Source organism: Mesoplodon densirostris, chromosome 20, assembly GCF_025265405.1.
Source record: "Mesoplodon densirostris isolate mMesDen1 chromosome 20, mMesDen1 primary haplotype, whole genome shotgun sequence".
In the NCBI taxonomy this organism is placed as follows: domain Eukaryota; kingdom Metazoa; phylum Chordata; class Mammalia; order Artiodactyla; family Ziphiidae; genus Mesoplodon; species Mesoplodon densirostris.
The window spans coordinates 31308552-31334521 of record NC_082680.1 but is presented as its reverse complement, the minus strand read 5'-3'; the positions used below and the strand labels follow the sequence as shown (position 1 = coordinate 31334521).

The 25970-nt window shown below is 42.6% G+C and overlaps 1 protein-coding gene and 1 pseudogene across 1 annotated transcript in view; both read left to right on the top strand.

The window, feature by feature from the left end:
- Positions 1-25970, top strand: part of ZMAT4 (zinc finger matrin-type 4) — a 227602-nt gene that overhangs the window by 161526 nt on the left and 40106 nt on the right. The window lies entirely within an intron of this gene.
- Positions 1-25970, top strand: part of LOC132481374 (uncharacterized) — a 34580-nt pseudogene that overhangs the window by 5811 nt on the left and 2799 nt on the right.

Below are 25970 nucleotides of genomic sequence, written 5' to 3'. Positions count from 1 at the left end.
TCACCTTTGCACATGTCTCTTTCCTCTAGGCTGAGAGCTATGTGATGGCAGAGACTTTGTACATAGTTTCATCACTGCAGTGTTAACACGTAACCCAGTGTTAACTGGCACTTGACATGCACTAAAGAAGTATTTGTTTAGTGAGTCGGTAAGTGCCCCCTGGGGTATTCCCCATTATGCTTGTCTCATGGATATAAAGGGCCCTGACATACTTCCAAAAGAATATGGTTTTCCAAGTGTTATTATAAATTGATTTTTACAGGCAGAGACTCCCTTGGTACGTGAACAGGTAATGTCACCCATCTATCGTCACTCATTATAAGGCAGCATTACTGGCCTCTTTTTTTTTTTTTTTTTTCATTTCTAAATGAACACAGAAGGCAGAGTGCAGCTTCTGAACTGCTTGAGCCTAGTCCTAATGTAGCATGTGGCAAGTGCTTGGTTAAACAGACTGGGAAACCAGCCACAGAGAAATGGACAGGGATTCTAAAGCTGCCAGGAAATGTCTACCTGTGCCTCGCGGCTCAGAATAGAGTGTAATCTCAAAGGCATTTCCAAACAAGTTCCAAAACTTCCCCCCAGACAGTGACACACTCACCAAGACTCTTAACAGGAGAACAAGTATATAAGTTTTGACTTTGCTCATCCACACCTTTATTTTCTCCAGAGAAAACTGTGGTGTCTCTCAAATATCTTTCCTTGGGAAACTAAGTCAGTCATCTTACTTTCGTGAAATACGGCCCGGATGTGAGGTTTCAGACCCACCAGAATGGAAATGGATCTTTACTCCTTCCAAACAGCAGTGCTCTTCCTCTAAACCTGATAGTGTAGAGACGTCGCCTCCAATCCTCCTTCCTTAGATAAGGAAATGGAGACAATATTAATAGCCCTTCTCTCACAGATAGCTTTTACAGGAGAGAGGCTAAAACTGCCGCAGCATTGCCAGATTTTTCTCCTGAAGGAAGGACATGCTCGTGTATCAGGTAATTTAGAAGGAAAGTCTTTTATTTTCATACTGAATGGAGTGAGCTGGAAATATTTGTCCTGAAAAGATGACCCTTTTTGGCCAAGTGAGGGAAGTAGGAAAGCTGAATACACTGAAGTATTGATATGTGTTTTCTCTAGTCTTCTGGAAGCCACATTGATTGTGTATATGTACTACTTCTCAGCCATACTAATGAGGATGACTAAATGTTTAATATTTTTCCTACTCTGATATCCCAGGATAATTATTTTTGAATACCCTATATTATTTAATGCTCACCCACCATAACAGTAGGCTATATGGTGTAGGTATGATTTTTTAATGGCCCCTTGGTTTGCCAGATAAAATATAAGATGATCAGATAAATCTGAATTCCAGATAAACAACAAATAATTTTTAGTAGAAGTATGCAATGAGTATGCAGTATTTGGGACATGCTGATCCTGAAAAATTATTTGTTGTTTATCCAAAATTCAAATTTGACCAAGCATCCTATATTTTCATTTGCTAAATTTGGTAAACTTAATGTCATGCCTAATTCTTCAGGCCAAAATATCTTTAAAAGTTTGTATTTCAATGAAATAAAGAGAAAAAGACATCTTAGAAGAAGAAAATGGTTTCGCTGCCATTTGGCAACATCAGCTTTGGTTGTCAGGGATCGTCAAATTTGCAAAGTCATTAAAAAAAAAAGACTAAAAGTCACCAACGCTTTTTTTAAAATAATTCATTTCTGTGCATATTATTGAGACATTTAAAGTATGTAAACATTTCTGAGCTTTTACTTTTCCTGTTCCTCTAACAAGATTTGAAAGTCACCTGAGCAAAATAAATGTAAATGTAAATGGGTATAAGGGAAAGACAGAGGACAGGGGAGGGGAGTGACTTGTGTTAGCTTGAAATTTTTTCTTTTTTTTTAGAACTCCTTTCTCACTTGAGTCCTTCCTTGCATCTTTCTCTTGTATAATAATGTGTATATATATATATATATATGCACACAAACATATACATAATATTACATATAGATTTATATAATATATACACTACATATATTTATAAATATATGCAAAAATAAATAATACATTTATATATATTTGTACATTGTTACATATGTATTATTACATATATATTTATTTATGATAAAGATCTTTTGCTTGTTTGAGACAAGCACCTGCCCTCAAAACTATGAGGATTAGGGCTTCCCTGGTGGCGCAGTGGTTGGGAGTCCGCCTGCCGGTGCAGGGGACGCGGGTTCGTGCCCTGGTCCAGGAGGATCCCACATGCCACAGAGCTGCTGGGCCCGTGAGCTATGGCTGCTGATCCTGCACGTCCGGAGCCTGTGCTCCGTAATGGGAGAGGCCACAATAGTAAGAGGCCCGCATACCACAAAACAAACAAACAAACAAACAAACAAACAAAAAACTATGAGGACTAGACCCAGGCAAGCAGGAACTCAGATACTGTTTTTCCATGATTTCATCTGTGCGTGTGTGTTCTTGCCTTGCCTCACTCTTCCCCTCCCTCTTTTTATTTTCCGTATAAATGTTATTTAGGAAAATCCAGCCTTATCTTGGCTGAACCTCAGAGAAACAGCGTTGTGTCTTTCCATTCCACCTCTTTGGAGGATTGTTAGAAAAATCCTACGAACTGAGAATGGTGGAAGTTCTGAAGCTTAAGAGTTACTCCCCGCCCTTGATCCCTGTGTGAGTGTGGGAATTCCCTTGTGGGCATGGGGTCCCCGTGTGGGCGTGGGAATCCCAGTGTGGACCTGGGGGCCTTATGGAGGGCTGGGGATTCAGAGCCTGCCTGGGTATATTAGCCCCAACTGGGCCTTCCCAGCTCCCAAACTATCTCCATGCTCATTCAAAACCCTGTAGAAAACTTTACCAGAGTAGAATTTTCATATCCCCAATTTTCACATCTATGTCTGAGCAGTCATGGATGAGAAATACAATTAAAGAGAAGAGTCAAGCTGAAGGTATGGATCCCTTTAAAGAGTGGCTGGCCAGTATTTCTCCATGACCCTGTCTGTGGCTTGCGACCTTCCTATCTCTGGGCTTTGCTCAGCTAAGAAGCAGCAGTCATAGGCCTGGAGGTTTGGGTGCAGGAGGCGGGTACCCTGCCATCACCAGCATCGAGTCACTGCAGGCATAGACTGAGCTTCCCGTGATGGAGGGTAATTATTCATTGCTATGTAATGACGTCATACTTCCGTATCAGACTGAAGACAACCACATAATAGACTGAACTCAAAAGCTTTTCTGTTGCACTTCATATTTATAATGTGCTTTCTATTCATGAGCATCTTTTTAATTCTTCCGGATACAACCTTGTACACTGACTCAGAGTTCCCCCGTTTAATAGAAATCTGAACGGCGTGTATGTTCGTTGCTGACCTTGTTTATGCTCCATTTTCCCCAAAGCACCAGAAGCTTTTCCTGGGGCCTTTCACGCCCAGGCACAGCCTGAAAACTGCACAATTGAGAAGTGGGTGAAGTTTGACCCTAACGCTCACCCTTGTTTCTTGGGATGCCTCTCCTGCCCTCTCAGGGCCTCTCCCGCAGCGCCCCTCTTGCTGCTCCGAGGCCTCTACCTCGCCATCCTTAATTGTTCTTCATAACACAAATATTCTCCTGTCTGATAAGCACTTATTTACCCTGGAGAGGGGACTTCAATGGAGCTCCTCCTAAGCAGAGGAGCCTTTTAACTTTCACATCAGCTGTGCAATGGAAGACTCCATCCCTCATTAAAGGACTGTGAAGTAAAGACAGACTGAAGATTTGGTGGTGGTGGCCTGACTGTCTTCCCAACATCCCCAAATTCCAGCATCCTGGCACACCCTGCTCCATTCCCTGACCTGGTACCTAGTGTCCTGGTGAGTCTGGAAAGCAAGGACCTTTCCATCCAACAGTCACATGAGTGGTTCAGGGGTTCTTTTTTTTTTTTTATAAAGTACCTGTTCAAGTCTTTTTTTTTTTTTTTTTTTTTTGGAAAGGAAGTTCTTTTTTTAAAATTTATTTAATTTATTTATTTTTGGCTGCGTTGGGTCATCGTTGCTGTGCGCGGGCCTTCTCTAGCTGCAGCGAGTGGGGGCTACTCTTTGTTGCGGTGCGCAGGCTTCTCGTTGCAGTGGCTTCTCTTGTTGCGGAGCATGGGCTCTAGGCACGCGGGGTCCGTAGTTGTGGCTTGTGGGCTCAGTAGTTGTGGCGCATGGGCTTAGTTGCTCCGTGGCATGTGGGATCTTCCAGGACCAGGGCTCGAACCCATGTCCCCTGCATTGGCAGGCAGATTCTTAATCACTGTGCCACAGAGAAGTCCCTCAGGGGTTCTTAAAAGCAGACATTTGTCCAGGACTTCGTCATGATAGGAATTGTCTCGTGGCTATTTCTGTACGCAGCTTCTGTTACTGCAGAGGACCCACCTAATAACTATTTTAATATGGCATTGGAGGGATTTCTGTTTCTAAAGTTTAATTTTAATAATTCTCTGAGTCTCATTAATTTCTCTTTTGGGAGAGACAGGAAGTGGCGGGTGCCGAACCATAAGGAACTGCATGTTGACCTCTTGTTTTAAGTCACTTTATCCAGATCTTGGTGGATTCAGACTTGAAGGGAGGAATCACACAGTTACTGGGGTGTCAGCCTCTTCAAGTCTGACTCAGCCTCTTTGCCATTAATTCTGATTTGGCACTAAGCAATTCCCACGATAACTGCTGCCTTTTGTTGCCTCTCTGAAAGGGCTTCCATTCTGAGGATAATCTGAAAATAATTTCATGTTATTTTATTTTGGTCATATGACTGTAGTGTTCCTTCTGACCCCGTCTCCAACACCTGCAGTTTGTCTTAGAAATGTCACTTTGAGACAGAGGAGACATTTAAAGTGTTCTGTGTACCCTCCTGGGAATCACAGAGTTGTGTCCTATTTTTTTCAGTCTATTTCATTACTTTTTTATATTTGAGATTCAGACTGCCTTCCTCTCTCTGGAACTTTTGAAGATGGTTATTTTTCAGGAACTACACACTAGAGCCTCGGCTAAAGAAGCAATTACTTTTTCAGGATACCTAACTCTGCATTTGGCAGCTCTCACATCAGAAAAAGGCATGGGGACTCCCTCTGGAGGGAGGTGTTTTTTTAAAAAAATGAAAGTTTTTCATTAAAAAAAAAACTTGACAATTGCGTCTTAGGAACTCAGTGAAATTAAAATTGATCCTAGGGCCCCAATCCCCCATAAAACATTCCTCAGTGCCCCCAAATATACGTGTTAGACTGAGACTTGATTGTCTGGGACAAAAACTCTCCCCAAGCCATTGATCCATCATCAGTGCTTTCTGGTAGGTACTCAAAGCGCCACTATTTAATTACAAACTCCCCTAGACTGTGCCACTGGTGACTGCCACCTGTTTATAACTGATAGCTCCAGAAGCTTTGGCAGGCATAGCAAATTATCTTTCTCTTCTAAGTTGTTGTTTGTTTTCCTGAAAGAAGAATAGAAGGCAGCCGAAGAAATGTGAAGGCATTTAAAGCTGACCTTCGAAACACCAAAGAAAGCAAAAAAACAAAAAACATTGTGAGGCCTTTTTGATTGTGTTTGGCAGAATAAATTGAGCACTGGCTTAAAAGAAAAAGGATGCGGACGTGCAGGACTTGAAGCCACTGTTTGGCTTTATGTCAGAGATCCTGGTTTTTCCCAGAGTGAAAGCTTTTGTGTACCATACTTCAACCCCGGCTGCTTGGCCAAGTCTGTTTTTCAACTTCAATCAGTTCTGTGAGTGCAAGTCTGTCTCTCAAGAAGAAAAGGCATACAAAATGTGTATGTGTGTGTGTTTACACCCTCAGATGTCTACTAAGAAATGTTCTCACATCCATTAAATGAAAAGGCGATGACATATTGAAAAGTGCCAGGGACTAGTCACAGGTTCTTCTGGAAATGTCCTTAATTTTGATTGCTGGACTTCCTTACAGTTCTTCACGGCATCTCTTGTAACATTGACTAAGAAGCTTACTCAGATATCTGGAACCTTTAGAAAAGGGCCCGGGTCGCTGACACTTATTCTGGCAGGTGGTGATGGAGGCCCCCAGAAGATGTCAGAACTCAGCCATTCCTGCTCTCAAACTTTACTAATTAAATTACAGTTTCTTTGACTTAGTAAGCTCTTTTTATGTTATTTTTAACTTTTTAAACTTTTTTTAATTGAAATATAGTTGATTTATAATCTTGTGTTAGTTTCAGGTGTACAGCAAAGTGATTCGGTTATCCATATACATATGTGTATCTATCTGTACTCTTTAAGCTCTCCTTTTTTTTTTTTGCGGTATGCGGGCCTCTCACTGTTGTGGCCTCTCCCGTTGCGGAGCACAGGCTCTGGACGTGCAGGCTCAGCGGCCATGGCTCACGGGCCCAGCCGCTCCACGGCACGCAGGATCCTCCTGGACCGGGGCACGAACCCGTGTCCCTTGCATCGGCAGGCGGACTCTCAACCACTGCGCCACCAGGGAAGCCCTAAGCTCTCCTTTTAAACATTGCTTTTCAGAACACATGCACAAAGGCCATGTCTGTTAGCCACTTATGCACCACAGTGAATATTTTCATGGCCGTGACACCAAAGCTAATGAGGGGAATCACTGGAGAGGCAGAGGAATTTTTCGAAGTAGTAAGTGATAGAACAAGGGGGCAAACCCAAGACTTCCAAATTAAAGTCTGGGGGCTCTTTCTGGAACGTTGTAGCCACTCTTTCCATGGGAATCATTTTATTTTTTTTTACTTATTATTTTTTAAATCGTTGTATATTTTTATTTATTTATTTATTTATTTATCTATTTATTTATTTATTTATTATTATTTTTTGGCTGTGCCGTGCGTGCAGCATGCAGGATCCTAGTTCCCCGACCAGGGATCGAACCTGTGCCTCCTGCAGTGGAAGCTCAGAATCCTAACCACTGGAACTCCAGGGAAGTCCGGGGAATCACTGTAAATGAATATTTAGTGTACGACTACCTAGTCTACTACCAGGGAATGGGAGTTTGATTGCTTGGCCAGGGGATGGGATATCTTGGAACACATGTACGCCCGGGTGCTGGGCTGCAGTGTGTGTGAGTGTGTCTGCATGTGGTGGGCTGGGGCGTCCTTTAGAGAGAAGGAAGTCACAGAGAGATGAGGACGCAGCAGGGGACTGTCTGGGGAAGGAAACGGAGGCAGAAGGAAGCAGTGACCAAATTTTCCCGAGTCCTTCTCACCACTGTGTTTAGGTCTCTGGAGAAAGTAATGATCAAGATGTACTGAACATCATTTCCCAGGCCACCTTTTATTTGTCGGCGCCTTGGCTAAGTGGACCTCTCGGAAATCATACAAACGGAAATGCTTTGTACAGGTTTGGGAGAGAAAACCTAGGAACGCTATCCGTTCATCAGATTTGGGGGAATTTCGTTCTCTGTACTAGTAGCCGAGCAGTTTACACAAGGGCCGCTGGGAAATTGCTGCTCTTCCCTTTGAAAAGATCATCCACCATCTAAAAGGGCAGACAGAATAGAGCCATATGACTAGCCTCTAAGTATATCTCCATGAAACTCCTACAAATGTGTACAAATTAATATACTGCAAATGATCGCAGGGTGCTGAAGGGATGTGGGTAATGGAATCCTGCCTCTGTATCTTTTCTCTGTGTGGATGGCTCCATCCTTAGATGCTTTTACACACAAGTGGATTGTGGGAGATTACTGATGTTTGAATAGTTTTTTGTAAAGTGATCAGAGGTATTATGAATGCAAAGAAGGTAACTGAGCTTAAGAAAACCATATTGAATGATGCCCCCAGAATGGAAACTTTTACCTGCAAACAGTTCACATTTCCTGCCCAACTCCCCATGTATAGAACCAGAGCTTCTGGAGCCTCTTCATTACATGTAGAATAACTGCTTGATGCATGACATTATTGCCTTGACTTACTTTTACATTTCTGGGTGAAATTAAGGATGTGGAAATAATCTTTCTCTAGAACTGGTGGTGTAAGAAGTGTTTCTGAGCTGTGAAAGATAATTTCTTAGAGGTGACAGCAAAGAGAAAATATTTTTCCCCAGCTATTTAAGGGAATAAATCTGGGATAAAAACGAATTCATTTGCACTGTGCTTAGATGCTTTTTTGTTTGTCTAAACAAATAGGGTCTTTTTCATGCACCTCTAGCTGCTGGGCCAAAAAGAAAGAAACTTTATTGCGTCCAATGACGTTTAAAGCTTAGTTGTATCTGATACTTAAACAAACCTTTTAGGTAATGTCCATCCATGGGGTCCTTGCTCATCCCTCTTCTTTCGCCCCTGCGCATAGCAAGAAATCATCCTAGTCCAAGAGTTTTATAGATTTTTTTTGGCAAGCCATGCTATTTTCTCTCCTGCTTATTACCAATTGATAATGTAAAAACAATACTATCACAGAAATAAGAAAATAATAAAAGAGAACTTTTTTTAAACTTTACTTATTTTTGGGAAAAAAAGTATATGCCATTGACAGGTTGTGCATCGGTAAGGTGTTAAGGAGTGAAATAAGAAAAATAAAGTAAAATTTTTAAAAAGAAAAATCAAACTCTTAAAGGTAAGAAAATGACTTCGTGGACATACGCACAGGTACACTGACACAACATGGGTGTGTTAACAGTGACTGGGGTTAGTGGGGCTACTGTAGCTCTGGCATGGCTCAGGTCCTGATACATATCTCCCTGTAGCCCCATTTTCCCCCTACACTGCCAACTATTCCTCACTTTTTTTTATTCGGCACGCGGGCCTCTCACTGTTGCGGCCTCTCCCGCCATGGAGCACAGGCTCCGGACGCGCAGGCCCAGCGGCCATGGCTCACGGGCCCAGCTGCTCCACGGCATGTGGGATCTTCCCGGACCGGGGCACGAACCCGTGTCCCCTGCATTGGCAGGCGGACTCTCAACCACTGCGCCACCAGGGAAGCCCTATTCCTCACTTTTTAAGCCCTTTTCTTCTGATAATTTACCCTCTCCCACAATTATTTAAATGCTCAGAAACAAAGTTTTCCCATATTAACTATCACTAGCCCGATTCATTTATCCCCTCACTCAGTATCTTTGCACAGCCTATTATGGGCAAAGCACTGTCATGGCACTCCAGGAAGTACAAAGATCATTTATACTCAGATCTTAAGCTGTACCTACTCTTCAGGATTTATAGAATGTGAGTCTGTATGTGTAGAATACTACAGGGGTTGGGCCCAAGACTAATAATAGACATCACTGTGTCTGAATATTGGTCCCTTCCTATTTGGTGGTGTGAGCTTGGACAAGTAACTTGCCTCTCTGAACCTCAGTTTCTTCATCTGTAAAATGGAACTGATACCGATTATACTCTACATAAGAGATGTGTGAGGTTTAGAGAAAATCTATTTCAAGGGACCCATGTTAGGCCCCACAGGGAATATGATGTTCTCAATGAATGTGAGCTGTTGTTTTACTGATTATGGATGTAACTGTGAAAGGCAGCAGAGGCATTTGAAGTACAAACAAATGTGGTGGGGATTTTGGAGCACAAGTAGTATATACAATTGTCGTTAGGAATCTGGGGAAGGTTGGTTCCAGACCCCCTCCCCATACCCAAATCCACAGATGCTCAAGTCCCTTATATTGTATAAAGTGGCATAGTATAGTCAGCCCTCTGTGTTCTTGGGCTCTGTCTGTGAATTCAACCACTCTCAGATACGGTGGACCGACTATACTTCTGTTTGGAGAAGGAAGAAAAACTTTGTGTAGAATGTGGAATTTGGTCCAGACAAGAGAGAGGTTGCACGAACGCCACTGACGGATGGACGTCCCAGATGGAGGAAGCCACATGAGTGACGTGAAACTTTTCACATGGAGCAGCAAGTCATTAAGTAAGAATTGAAAATAAGTTTTTTTTGGTTTTTGTTTGTTTGTTTTTTGTTTTGCCAGGAAGTAGAATTCAAATAGAAAAGGAAGACTGAAAGTAAGGCTTTCTCAAGTAGACATTATAATATGCTTCCACATGATCTGTCATACAAATACAATCATTTTTCCATTGTGTGATGGATCTTTATCACTATGTATTTAGATTCGAAGTAGTAGTGATTCTGTATTGCATAGATTTGTGTTGGCATTTTCCCTCGTGGTTACTCCTTGTTTTCATTCTAAGTTACAAATAACCCAGAAGCAGTGTTGACATCCTTGTAGATTATTAGTGACATTTTCAAATTTCCATCTCTCTGCTCCAAATTAGTGCTTGTGTTCCTCTGAGGCTCATGCCACCCAGCTACCAACTTCTAGACCTTCAGCCCTCCAGTAATTCCTCCTTTCTATCCAAAATTTCATGCCCAGACCACAGCTTTCTAAGCTCAAAACCGTTTCTTAATTTCACTATAACTATTCACCATGCGGTCTCGTCATATAATAGATGAGAGGGCTGAGTCCTTCTATCATTTATTAGCAGTATGACCTTGGATAACTTACCTAGCCTCTTTCATAGTCATAGTGCAGACTTCATAGTTATTATGAAATGAAATAATGTATGTGAAATGCTTCACACAATAGTCGGCACATAATAAACCTTCCAGAATCTTACTGTTCAGTGTTACGACCTTTAGTCCCTTGATCCATATATACCATATTATCGACTTTTTTCTGACTTCATTTCTTTGATAACCTAGACATCAGCCTGCCTCCCCCTTAGTAGTACCCTCAGGTCCCTTGCCCTCTTGTGTTTACACCCCCTCAGGCAGGCTGTAACCTGGAATCATCCACACATCTTCACATCCCTTCCTGTGATCAGGATGTGGAGACACCAATGGGAAAAATCACCTAAACCTTGGGCTGTGATAAATTGACACAATCCTTCCTCAGCTCTTGACTCAGAGCTCAGTCCTCCTGTGTATCTCTGTGTAACTTTCTTTCCCGTTCCCTGTGGACGGTTCAAAGCTGACAACTTATTTCAAGCCTCTTCCTAACCTTCCATCACCTTCACTCTCAGTGATGGCTTCCCCTCCCACCACAGAGACAGAAGTGAGACCTTCCAGCAGTCAATCCCTTGGCCTCCTGCCTCTGCATCTGTAGACTAATCCTCACTTCCTTCCCTATCCTCTCCAAGGACTCCCTAAGAAATAGGGCTGTATCAATTACAAAGCCTTATTAACATACCTATTTGTGAACACAGAGACTGCTTAGTACCATATAAGAAAAGAGATGATGCTCTCATTAGATTTAAAGTTGAAGAAGCAAGTTGAAATAATTTGAATATGAATATCAACCTAGAAAATATTGAAATCTCACAGGTATAAGATGTTTTAATTCTATTCCAGGCTTATACATAGCAGAAAAAATTGTAATGGTAGAAATATTATAATTCAAATGATAAGTTGAATTACAATAGTGTTAATAAATGTTCATGAATATTAATTTTAGGAGTGTGTATGTCTTCCTGGTCCATAAAGTCAGTAAAACAATGAATATTTTCTCTCTCTTTCTCTGTGTGTGTATATATACTTACACACATATAAAGACAAACATATATGTATGTATATATAGACTTTTGAGTATATATGTGGGTATGGGTTTGTATTTGTGTATATATTCTTATATTCTTTTATTTATCTATGCATTAGATTCTAATGCCTAACTCTACTGCAGATATTTCTAAAATGTTCTAGTTACATAATGAGTTGATACATTCTCAGTGTGCTTAATGCCCTTGAAAATCTCAGCCTTTCTGGTAGACTATTCCACAGCAATATTCTTAAGGCAAATACATATCTCAGATTTTCAAAGACAAACCAAATGTCAAATCTCCTGATCCATTAATTGTTTGATTATTGATTGGTTCAATAATCACTTACTGACAGTCTTCCAGACCAGGCACAGTTCAGTGGGGGAGACAGGTACAAAGGTAGAGAAGAACAATGCGATTTTATACACAGAATCATTTGGGAAAACTGCAGAGGGAACACATAATTCAGAGTGGGGTGATCAGGAAGAGCTTCACAGGGTCAACTGTGCTGAACTTTGTTTTGGAAATGTGGTTCATCCAATGGATAATTCCACAGCTCCTTGTTCTATTCTCCTTTTACCCAAACTCCAAACCCAGCTTCTCCTGCAGAGGGCTGCAGTTGTAAATGGCTCTCTCCAGCCTACCCCCATCTTCTCCGTGCTTTCTTTTACCTCCCCAGTTGAATCCTAACTGGTGCCTGTCCACCCAGCATCTCCCATTAGCAATCAATGGCTTTCCTTCCTCTTAATTCTAAAGACCCAGGGGTTCCTTCTTATAGTCACAGAAGCCTACCTTCACACCAGTGGGATAAAGATCTAGTCTGTCCTCCCAGACAGTGTGCTGGATACAGCGCTCAATCACAAAGAGATATTAACCAGCTTTGCCATTCCCCAGACACCCTGCATGTTTACTGCTCATGGCAGGGCATCAGGGAGGGTGGCATGCAATGGGGCAGGTGACACAGGTCAAGATCACAGGGCTGGCGGTTAGCAGGCTACTTTAGTGTTGGAGACTAGTCTTGGCCCTTTACACAGACGAGCTGTATATCCTTGGGGACATTTTTTCCTTTAGTTTCCTCATTTGAGAGGTAAAGGCAGTGTGAGTGCAGTGAGCAGACCCACGCACTTCCCCAAGGGTATTGATATTGGGCCGATGATAAGGAGTCTGGCAAACTGGTGTTTCTCCTAAGCCTTGAGTGTTTGTAGGATACAGGAGACAAAGGGCCACCAATCACAGAAGCCTCTCCCATTGGAGTCAAACACATTAGCACTGTAGCTGCTTGGATGGGGCAGGCTGAGGCTTTGTTAGTTCTGGGGTTTGTTATGGCGGGGTGAAACTTGGAGGAAGAAGAGTTGTTTATTTCATCTTAGAATTGATATGACCTGTCCGGGGTCCCTGTGGTTTTAGAACTCAACATATCTCATGCCCCTGTGAGATGGATTTCCCACAACCAAGAGCACTGTTGTTTTCTGGCTATTGCTGGAATGCTAGATGCCATCCCTTGTCCCCTTGTGCCGTGATATACCCTGGCGGTCTTGGAAAAGAGAGATCTGGGGTCTGCAGGCTAGGGATGACCACTTCCTCCAGCCAGGCTAAGCAAGGCCAAGCTGAGGCAAAACAGACACATCTGTCTTCTTGGCCTCTTGGTTCCTCTTCTGAGTAACTTGCATATTAGTAAGAATGAAAATCACCGAAATAATATTACCGAGTCCAAACTCATCCTGCTCACCACATGACAGGCCAATAAATCAGGAGACGAATTGTTGGGACAAGGAATAATGACTTTATTTGGAAAGCCAGCAGACTGAGAAGATGGCGGACTCATGTCCCAAAGAACCATCTTGCCTGAGTTAGAATTCAGGCTTCTTTTATACTAAAAGGGGAGGGGGTGAGGTTGGTTATTGCAAACTTCTTGCTGTCAGAATCCTTTGTTCTTGCATCTGCCCACATCTGGTTAGGTCATGATGTTCTTGTAAAACCTCCAACAAGACAAATGTTATTCTCTGTTCTGCAACTTTTTATCTCTATATGAATGGAGGACTGTTATACCTTGAAAGGTCAGAGCCTTAAGAATGGGCTACCATGTATATTTCAGGCTACAGGCAACATTGTTTTACAAAAGATGCAGAGCCAGCGTGACTAAGCACAGGCAACAGAGCACAAAAATTAAAGTAAAAGGAACAGATCTAATATGGAGTCAGATTTGTTCTTCCCTATTACAATTATGCTAGGCATTTACTAGTATTTTCTTACGCAGTATCTCACTTTTATCCTCACACCCACCCTGCAAGGGAAATAATGTTAGTCTTGTTTTTCAAATTCACAGAGGAGCACTTAGAGTTACAGTATTTGCCTTGAGAGGCCTCCAAGTCTGCCGTCTTGTCACTATGTCACATTGTCCTAGTGCTGCATGCTGCCCCACTGTGCCACCATGAGGCCAGGCACTCAAGTGACAGCTGCTAATCTCCAGCTAGCTTCTTCTGTTATGTCGGGGGACCCTCCCTCTGTCTGTGTAGCATCCCGTGGTTATGAAACCGAGCAGGACCCTATGGACCCTTCCCAGAAGAGACCCCACTATCCCCCCCCACCAAGTCCTCAGCCTACTTTTTGTCTATAGGAAAACTTTAATAAAAGAATAAATTTAATCAGAGACATGAGAAAAGACAGAAACAAAGGAAAATCAGTCAAATAAGACCAATTAACAATGCTTAGTTATTAAATAAAGTCAAGGACCTTTAGTTCCTCAAGGACTATAGATAATATTCTCAGCCATGTCCTATGAGCTGTCTTGTAGATACTGAAACCCCCGCCAGGTGGAAGAAGTTAACTACACGATGACCAGACTGTAGCCATGACATAAGTGGCCACAATTCCAAGAACTGGCCTCAGAGAAATGGGAACAAACCAACTCCGGAACTAAAGTTTAACTGGACGTAAAACAATCAAGATGATGCTGATCAGACCACGGCAGGACCAATTTCAAGATGACTGTCAGAGCTGACTGTGCTGTTTCTACACGTAATCCCCTCCCTCCACCTATACACCCCTGAAGCTCCCCTTTAAAAGCTCTTGCCCACTGACTGGCAGTGGGGAGTTGGCCTTTGGACATCAGTCCACCTTCTCCCTGGTTGCCAGCCTCTAGAATAAAGCCAACTTTCCTTTCCACCAATCTTGTCTCTCAAATATTGGCTTTTGAGCAGCTAGACCCGACTTCAGTAACAGTTAGAGTGTCCTTGGTGGTCCCCCAGCCAGACGGATGGCTCCCTGAAGCCACATGTGCTGTTTTATTTGTCTTGCTTCCCAGCCCTTAACACAAGAGTCCAACACATTGGTGAGGGAAGCGGTAAATGTTTGTCAAATGAAGTGTTAATGCTAAGTAACCTCTTAGAATCATAACATTTGAGCTGGCCTTAAATACCCTCTTTAGCAAATGAGACAGAAAACTCGGAGAAGTGAAGGATTTGTGCAAAGCCGCCCAGTTAGTGCCACTATTTAGAATAGAACTGATTCTTGGCCCAGTGTGCTTTCCTCTTTGTAAGCATGCATCAGCCGTGCCAGGTTCCTGGAAGTCTACAGCCTCAGCCTTGGAGGGGCCTCCTCGTAAGTGGTTGAGAAGACAGGTGTTTGGGTCCATGGGCCTTCCCAGTATCCTTCAATGGTGTATCTTACACACATATTCACTCTCCTCACCATTTTCTTTGGGCAGATACAAGTGTAAACTCTGGATGTCTGAAATAAACTATTGTGTTTCTTCTGCATTTCATATGCTTAAATTATAAGCCATAGTGATTGGTTAGTGAGAAGAATTAGCAGCTCATTTATCAATTGAACTTTCTTTTGTGTTTTCATGTATTGGTGATGGGCAGTTTAAACAGGTTAAATACTTTGAAGTGACTCTTACTACTAAGCTTCTGATAACTGCTATTTTAGTAAATGGGAGTAAAGTTTCTATTTTTACTAAAACTGTACAAAATATTCAATATTTATAGTGCCTTCAAAATAAATTCCCTGACCTTGTAACTGGTGTGTTGCCTCCGACACAACTGAAATTGAAAAGCTTTGGGTAAGCTTTTACCAAACATGATTTGACCTGCTTTGAACAATTCATACATGGCACAAAGAACCATTAGAATAATTAAACTTAGACGCCGAGTAACACTTAGAGATGTGGTCTAAGTTGTTCACTTTACAGAGGGGAAAATCCAAAGAGACATACGCTATGTTTTCCTGATTACACACCCCCACCATCACCACCATTTCCCATTGACCTTGAAAGCAGAGGCCTCTACGAATGGGTTACAAAACATGCCCAAGGTCAGGGCCCGAGGAGTCGATACCATTAGCTCAGGGATGTCACATCATGTCACTATTGTTGCTTATTCCTTCAGCTCTAACCTTGTGACTTGAAATTCCCAGCCCTGCCTGGTACCACCGGGGTGACTCTCTCTTCTTTCCTCTGTCTTTATTATCTGCTCCAAATTCTGAATCCCTGAGTCTTTGCAGATTACCAGCTGCTCAGACCTGGACCCACTTCAAAGCACCAGCTAGTGGAATTACAGCCTCTTCCAGCCCTTTTCCTCCAGATTAGAGTATGGCTTTAGGGTTATCTGCAGGCTCTTGTATCTGCATTCATCCTTTAATGCAGCAAGTTCTGGCCTTGCCTGCAGCTTCCAACATCTTCCCATCTTTCCACCTGCTGCCTTTCCACAGGTAGTCCTGGTGTGTTCAGGCCTGTCTCATGGGCACAAGCCCTGTGTCTGACACTGAGTCATTTTCCCAAGTGCCCCACCCCCAAGTCCCTTCCCAGTAGGGCTGAGACTAGAATCACAGTGTCTCCCAGCCAGCCCACTATCCTTGCAGGGCATCACCCACTCTTATTAGGTTATAAAGGTGGAGCTCAGTAACGGTGGATGTCATTTATCTAATAAAACGACTCAGACCTCAATTTTGTGAAACAGAACATTGCTAGTATTAGAATATATATAATTCTGTCAAGAACTTACTAGAATTCCAAATGGTCTAGGAGGCATTAGAAATGAATAAGCAGCAGGGGTTATATAATCAAATGCTTTTGCTGAAAAATAAATGTACGGCACAGGCTTGAAAGCAGCTTGAGCGGCAGAAAGGCTTGCCTGAGAAAACCACTAAGAGAGAAACATATTTGTGCACATTCACATACAGATTGTATTAGGCATTGTAATTGCAGAATTATAACCTATCAGGGCCGTTTGTTATGGGATGACACAAATAGAAGCAACAGCAAACCCCAGTGGCTGGATCAAGAACTTAATAAAATCTGTAAACAAGTGATAGGAGTGAGGAATCGTTGGTTGGATAATTTGTGTTATAATAATGTATGGTCGACTTTACATGGGGAGCATCTCAAAATCTGAAACAAACACGTCTTCCTTTGACCTAAATCCTTGCTTGGCTATTAAACAGGATTCCTAGATCTTGTAGGAAGGATCCTACAAAAATGGTCTTTAACAGTGGAATAAACTACAAAACAGAAACAGACTCAGAGACATAGAGAACAGACTTGTGGTTGCCAAAGGGGGAGGAGGGAGGGAGAGGGATGGACTGGGAGTTCGGGCTTGGTAGGTGCAAACTCTTACATTTAGAATGGATAAACACAGGGTCCTACTGTATAGCACAGGGAACTAGATTCAGTATCCTGTGATAACCCATAATGGATAAGAATATGTAAAAAGAATGTCTATATGTGTATAACTGAGTCACTTTGCTGTACAGCAGAAATTAACACAACATTGTAAATCAACTATACTTCAATCAAAAAACAAATCAAAAAAAAAAAAAAAACAGTCGTGTTAGTCAGGTGGCAGATCCCCTATCCCCGGGCAGGAAAGGCTTCGCTTTGTCCTGGTTCTGTGCCCTGTGGCCACCAGCCCTGCCGTGCTCTGGGGAAGGACAGAGTAGGAGGGGGGCTTCTGACGGTTCCCACATCATCCTTAGCTCCAGCTTCGACTCTCTTGTTACTCATAAAGACCCAGACTTTTGTCACTTTAAAGTGTGCCTCTGCCATGACCCTTCAGCATAGAGAGTGGCAGGATGGGTCAGGGCTCCTGCCCTATAGCAGTTCTCAGCCTGCTACCTTCCTGCACAAGCCACGAGCCCAGACACTTCCATATCTTGGGATCTCTCGGAACACACTAAGTCCCCTACATATGAACAAGTTCTGTTCCGAGAGCGAGTTCATAAGTCCAGTTTGTTCGTAAGTCCAACAAAGTTAGCCTAGGTACCCAACTAACGCAATCGTCTATATAGTGCTGTACCGTAATAGGTTTATACTACTTTTCACACAAATAATACACAGAAAACAAACACCACAAATAAAGAAAACATTTTTAATCTCACAGTACAGTACCCTGAAAAGTACAGTAGTCCAGTACAACAGCCGGCACACGGGCTGGCATCGAGTGGACAGGCAAGAAGAGTGACTGACTGGAGGAGGGAGAGCAGGTGGGAGATGGCAGAGCTGAAGGGTCGTCAGCAACAGGAGACGGAGGGCAAGCGGCCATTTCCCTCATGCCTGACGACGATGGAACGGAATGCACGATTGCATCTTTGAAAGCTCGCAACTTGAAGGTTCATATGTAGGGGACAATGTATTCAGCTAGTGAGAAAAATCTATATTTCTATGTTATGACAAATAGCCTCCAATCGCTGGGATTTTATTTGGCTGATGGCCTATTGTGTTTCTACGGTGCGTTTTCCTTGTAAGTGATTTCACTCTGAGAAACTAGATGGACGCGTCTTGGACTGTTGGTAATGGGCTGGGCTTCAAGTCTGAAAAAGACACGACCGACCCACAATTGCAGGGCATGCGCTTGGGATGTTTGTGGTGGGCGTGGTCTCCCTTGATCCCTCTGCTCTCTGCCAGGGCGTGTTTCTTCCTTCCTGGGGTGGAGAGGTGCCCGATTCACCCTCCGTGCTCCGCTTTGCCTGTCAGCAGTGCGGAGCTGATGCTAAGAGATGAGTGAGATAGAATCGTTGCCCGGCTAGGGCTCTGCTCTAGATGTTGCTGGTGTCTCCCTGCCCCTGCACCTCTCGGGCACCTGCTTCCTTGGACCTTGCCGATGCCAGCTTCCCTGTCTCCCCCTCTGTTACCCCAGGGACTGAGCAAAAGCTTCTGTCTCTGCTTCTCTCCCCACTTGCCTCTCCTGTGGTCCCCATCTGGGCTCACGGCCACCCCCCATCCGTGTCTACCTTATGGGCACCTGTGTGAGCTCTGCCTGTTTCCAGCCTGCATCCCGCCCAGCACGGCATAAACACTGAAGGTGCCGAGCGTGCCCCATCCAAGTAGAGAAGACCAAATTGTCTGCTTTTATTATTTTTTGACCTTCTCTCCTCTACCCACCCCCCTGCCCCCGCCATCTTCTTCCTGACTACAGAGAGTTTGAATGGGCGCGTGAGGTCAAGTCCACTTGGGGCCAACCCTGTTGACGCTCTTCCCATATCACCCCCCACCTACGGCGCCTCAGTGCACGTCACCTTGACCTCAGGCCGTCGCCACCAGCATCTCTTTGTCTAAGGGCTTTCTCGGGTCACCAGAGTCCACTTCGCTGTCCCTGTGGCAGAGGCTGAAATCATCAGAGGATTAATACTCCTGCCCCTTCCCCCAGCAGCCTGTCCTCAGTGACTGACCAGGAGTTGGTGTATCCTCACCCCTCAGATGGGATTACTCTCTGACAGACACTTTGGACACTCACTCCGAGAGGCCCCAGTGGGGTTCAGCCTTCTTCTCAGACCTCACTTAACTGGGGAACAAATCCTTCATTAACCAGTTTCCTTACCCCTTTCCCTACTGTGTCACTAGTGTTTCCTGGAATTGTCTTCAGAATACAATTCTTGCACTTGATTCCTTGAATCAGCCAGAGAAACCCAAGCTCAGATGCCACTTAATAGCAGATCGGGGCATGAGGCCGGAAGCTGTGTCTTTCAGGCTAATGCATGGTCGGCCCGAGTGAGCTAGACCCTCACGTCTCCTTTCCATCTTTAGTGTGGCTCTGACCATTAAAACTTGTAATGATTTTTTTTTCTAGTCGCAGGAAAAATGGAATGTGCTCAATCAAAATGACCACACAATTTCAGTTTTTACATTAAACAAATGAGTTAGGAGCTTGGATTTAAAAGTCTCAAAAGACAATTAAAACCCTCGTACTCAAGAGTATCTGATTTTCTCTCCACACGAACTGCATCCCCTTAAAAGATATTTAAGCCATGGTTTCCTTTTTAAAATCTGGAGCATCTGTTAGACACTATGAAATGTATCTGGTATCAGGAAGTATTATTTATAAGTGCTTTTTATCCTCAGACCCTCTGATAGAATTGTTTGTGAGTGTTTAGCCTCTTAGAGCAGTGATGTAGAAGGTAAATACCAATAGGCCCTGCAGGACTCTGTTATAAATGAAAACACTGCCTCACATTGTCCTTGTCCTGGATACCCCAGGACAAAGAATTTTTTTTTCTTTGTTAGAATTGGACTGATGTTTAAAAATACCTCTAAATATTGAATCTGAAGTCATATTAACATGGTACTGTTCCTCATGGTGTGTAAGCTCATTGCCACATACCCAGATCATGGAAACCTAGAGCCTGGAGGTTAATGTGTAGAAAACAATGGTGATTCTTTGGAGAAATGTCTATTTAGGTCTTCCCCCCCATTTTTTGATTGGGTTGTTTGTTTTTATTTGATGTTGAGCTGCATGAGCTGTTTGTATATTCTGGAGTTTAATTCTTTGTCAGTTGCTTTGTTTGCAAATATTTTCTCCCATTCTGAGGGTTGTCTTTTCATCTTGTTTTTTGTTTCCTTGGCTGTGCAAAAGCTTTTAAGTTTAATTAGGTCACATTTGTTTATTTTTGTTTTTATTCTCATTACTCTAGAAGACATACAGATGGCAAAAAACACATGAAAAAATGCTCAACATCACTAAGTATTAGAGAAATGCAAATTGAAACTACAATGAGGTATCACCTCACACTGGTCAGAATGGCCATCATCACAAAATCTACAAACAACAAATGCTGGAGAGGGCGTGGAGAAAAGGGGACCCTCTTAGACTGTTGGTGGGAATGTAAACTGATACAGCCACTATGGAGAGCAGTATGGAGGTTCCTTAAAAAAAAATAAACATAGGACTACCAGATGACCCAGCAATCCCACTACTGGGCATATATCCTGAGAAAACCATAATTCAAAGAGACACATGCACCCCAATGTTCATTGCAGCACTATTTACAATAGTCAGGACATGGAAGCAACCTAAATGCCCATCGACAGATGAATGGATAAAGATGTGGTACGTATATACAATGGAATATTACTCAGCCATTAAAAGGAACAAAATAGGGTCATTTGTAGAGACATGGATGGACCTAGAGACTGTCATACAGAGTGAAGTAAGTCAGAAGGAGAAAAACAAATATGGTATGTTAATGCACCTATGTGGAATCTGAAAAAAATTGGTATAGACAATCTTATTTACAAAGCAGAAATAGAGACACAGACACAGAGAGCAAATGTATGGATACCAAGGGGGAAGCGGGGTGTGGGATGAATTGGGAGATTGGGATTGACATTTATACACTATTGATACTATGTATATAATAGATAACTAATGAGAACTTACTGTATAGCTCAGGGAACTCTACCCATAGTGCTCTGTGGTGACCTAAATGGGAAGGAAATCCAAAAAAGAGGGGATCTATGTTTACATATAGCTGATTCACTTTGCTCTACAGCAGAAACTAACACAACATTGTAAACCAACTATACTCCAATAAAAATTTTTTAAAAAAAGAAAGAAAACAATGGTGATTCAACTCTGACCAGCCAGGCTGTCTCAGTCATGCTTTCTAAAAGTGGAGAGTGAGGTAGAATTTCTGAGAACATTCTAGTGCTCTGATCTGTGCCATGTGCCTTATTTGTTGTATTTTTAATCTCACATCAATTGTCAGCAGCAAAGCTATCTATGGGACAAAAGCTTCCTTTTGGAAAAGACAAAACATTTGGCTGGTCTTGGGTTTCCTCAGTGGCTGACATATTCAGGAGACAGTTTGCATCTGTGGACATAATTCATGGTACATCATCTCGTCCTGAGTGATATAACCTTTTGTTGTGTGGCACTTCTTCTGAATTATCCTGTAAGCGTATGGATGGTTGGGACCCTGCCTCTGCTTTTAAGAATCCTACATTGCATGTCCCGTGCCATTTACTTAGCTAAGGCATTGTAACCACAGAGGATGTGTCACAGATATTTGTTCAAAGAACACACATCATATTCTTGGTCCATAATTCGCCATTTCATTTTAGCTTTATACACATTTCGTAATTCCTCAAATCCAAATGATGGTGTCTTTTTCTGTAGTGATCCCCCATTCTAGGATAACATTTAGACTGTATTCTTAGAAGCTGTGTCTGCTACCAAAGTTGTACCATTTTTCTAGATAACATTTAGATTGAACCATTGGAATTGCCAGTATTCAACCTTTCATGTGCATTGGCTTCAAAATACATATCTCTAGTCCCAGGAATTCTGATTCATGAGTCTGGAATGAGGCCCTGAAATGTGTATTTTAAAGAAACTTCTTGTGTAGATCAAGAGTTTTACAACTATTGTCCTAAAATCTTGCATTGCCTTTCCCTGAATTCTAGTATAAGAAAAATTCACATGGGGAGCATTCTGTGTATATTTTTAAATTTTGTAAAAAATATATAATATAAAGGATATGATTCATTGCATTACTTTATGACTCTTATGTAAAGATCGTCATGACATCATGACAAATTCCTCCCAAAGCTCAGGGTCTATTCAGAGTTGAGATACTTTTCTTGATAAATATATTTCCAATTGTTATTAACTTATGAAACCTATTATGTTTCTTTCTTCATTCTGGCTGCTAGAAAACCTAAGGCAAAATTTTGTAAAATGAATGTAGCATTCCTCCAGCAGACTCTTAAACTACTACTTTTTCTTTTAATACTTGCTGCAGAAAAAGGAAAGCCAAGCCTTCTTATCTTATTGAACATGGCCTTTTATTTAAAGTTGTGCAAAATCTTTTTTAGAAGTTTTCTTAGTCCTGGGTTCCCTAGACAACAGAGCTCAAGGCAAGGATTAAATGTCAATGCTTTGTTTGTCGGGTAAAAGCCCAGGGTAGCAGAAGCGAGGAACCATGGAGGGGATGCAGAGAAGGATATGATGTAATGAAACGTGATGCATTTCTGTGTGAGCTGCTGCTTCATGATGGGCTGTGAGGAGATACAGAGGTGACCCAGCAGGGCTGTCAATCAGTATGTGGAATGCCACTGGACTGTCTATCAAGGAAGCTTACCTTAAAAGAGCCCAGGAGCAAGGGGGAATTCCTTTGTCCAGACCTATCCCATCTCTGATTTTCTTTGGGGGACATTGGCCGTATAGAAAGCTGACTCTCTCATGCTATCAGGTTGCGTCACCCAAGCTTTCAGAGGCTGCTCTGGGATGCCAGATTCCATGCCCTGCAGCGTGATGTTTCTTTCAAGTCCAGAAGTGGCTGAAGAAACCAGTCACCCAGTGCACGTGCCTGGCCTGGTGCTCTCAGTAAGACCAAGTGACTTCCTGGCCCCCAGTGGTGGCATCAAGTCCAGGAAACTGGCCAGTTGAGGAAATCCAAGGTTCCAGATAAGATTTGCCTTTGCTACATGAGTAGATAAGGAAGTCAGGAGCAGGTTACAGGTATGGGGTGGGAAGAGGCGAGGAGGGAATGAACATCCATAGCTGAATAGGGTAGTGCATGTAGGAATCTTGGGAAGAGGGTAAAACTTATTTAACCAATTTAAATGGGCAGGTGAAGAATTTCTAGTTCAGAGAATGATTGGGTAGGAATACAATAAACCAGAATATAGGAGATCAGAGAAACAGGTTTATTGGGGGGTAAGAGGATTGAGTGGGTTGAGGGAGTGAAGACTGTTTGGGACGTGAGATTTAGGTGCCTGGGGGTCACTCAGGTGAAGATGCCAGTCAGCCATGAGGTATGTGGGTCCGGAGCTAAGGCGTGAAGCCAGGACTGACCGTATGGACTTCAGATCATCAGCACAGAGGTAGAAGCTGGAGTCCTTGAGGTAAGATCAGTGATAAGTGAAGATCAAGGAGAAAAGCCAAGCCCAGAAGCTTGAGGAATATCAATGTATAAGGAACAGCTATTGTGTGTACATGGGAAGGGCTAGCAATAAAGGAAACTGAGAAAGATTTGCCGGGAATATGGAATTAGAAGTTTTCTGTGGGTGTCACAAGTGGCTTCTTTGATGTAGAACCTGCGTTTCCTACCCTCTAGTTGCATTGACACACAAATGAATCTTTGGGCTGCAATATTGCCCCAGAGCGCTAGTGGCTATTAGCATAATAGACTCGTGGGAGAGAGAAAAGGAGAGATTAGGAATAAGCGCTGATTGAGTATCTGTAATATACCATGAACTGTGCTGGGTCCTTTATATATGTTGCCAATTCATTCCTTCACAATAACCCTCCAGAGTGAATGAAATGATCTTTATTCTTGCAAGCAGGAAACTGAGCCTCAGTGCGTCACGACAGTAAGTCGTGGGACTGGGAGTGAAACCTCAGGTTTGTTTGAACCCAAAGCCCGTGAACTTGCCCTCCTCTGGACTACCTCTGCCTTTCAACCGTGACAGTGCAGGTCTGACCATTAAAAACGCTTGCTGAAAAATCAGCTCTCTAGGTTATAGGGAGAGTTTCAGACCTTACTTCCCCAGTTTACTGTGGCACTTAAGCTGCTTGTCTGTAAAACTAAAATAGATGATAGTAAAATTTTATTTTTAACCTCTCTTGAGAAACCATTTGAACATTTGAGACTTTTACTTTTCATCTTTACTGGTCTCCCTTACTAGTGCCCGGAATAATGAACATCCTACGTTTTTTTTTTTTTTTTTCCAGAAGGAAATCCTACATTGATTTGGTGTAGAAAGGAATAATGGTTTTCTCAATGTGATTACATGCACCTGACAATAAGTTGAAGTGTGAATTTCAGAGATCAGATATATCCCACAGATAATACATACAAATTCTAGGCAGACACCATGAATGGTGACACATCATTGTCCTTTAAATGGACCACAACCCAAAGAGTGTTGTAGCTGATGCACTAGGCTGGAATTTTTGCCTTGAATAGATTTTCTGCATTTGAATGGAATATTTATGCTTTTATGCTAAAATAAAAGGGCACAGTCAAATAAGCTATTACATGGTCCATTAAAACTACTTTTACGTGACTCTCTATAGCAAAAGATTCCACAACTTGTGTATTTGCCAAAGGAACTTTTCAGTTAAGCACAGACCACTTGTTCTTAGAACTCAAAGGAAAGTGCAGATGCCACCTTGGTTCTTTTTGAAAGTGATAATTGTCTATTTATGTGGTGATGAAGAGAAATTTCCATAACAGCCGTCACACACATAAGCTGAGACCAGCCGAGTAATATAATACAAAGGGTAAATCTGGTTACTCAGTTTGAAAATAGGAGAAAGCCTAGTCTAGGACCAGCCTGGGTTTCACACACAACCTCCTTTTCTTATTGCCCTGTCTTTATCTTTCCTTTCTGCTGTTACAGAGCCTGCACATTTGAATCCAAGACATACCAATGATTCAGAAATGTACAAGACACCATCTCTTTCTTATTTACAGTCTCAAGAAAACATGGCAAATGTGCCAACATCGAATTCTTATTTCTGTGTAAAATCCAGGCACTTTTCCCAAGCAGAAAAGGTAACAGAATTAAATTGTATGCATGTCATTTATGAAAGAAATGCTTCCTGCTTTCATCCACATGAAGCAGACGACCCATCTTCCCTTAAGTGGTTCAACTGGCAGTCAAGCTTTCCAGACAGATGCAAAGAAAAAAAAATGTACATGATTTGGTGGATCATCCACTTGATTAGGATATTTTTTGTGTGATTTTCTTTGGATATCTCCTCGTGGGATGAATTCCAACCCTGCATCACTGCTTCACCCAACCCATTTTTGCTTTGTAGTGTTGTGTCTACCTAAGGCATGATGTGCTCACAAAGGTTTGCCTGTTTGATCCAAGATAAAAGTAGGTAGACACCCAGGTGGTCTTTGTACATGTGAACAGTATTTTGGGTATTCTTTAAATTTAGTCCTGTGTGCTTCTGTGAATAATCTCTCAGTTTCCTGGATTTATTGTATACAACGCACACTCTCCACGCTCTGGATTCAATAATGAGTGGGGATTTATTTGCGGATTCTTTTTCTTTTTTTTTTTGGCGGTACGCGGGCCTCTCACTGTTGTGGCCTCTCCCGTTGCGGAGCACAGGCTCCGGACACGCAGGCTCAGTGGCCATGGCTCACGGGCCCAGCCGCTCTGCGGCATGTGGCATCTTCCCGGACCGGGGCACGAACCCGTGTCCCCTGCATCGGCAGGCGGACTCTCAACCACTGCACCACCAGGGAAGCCCTA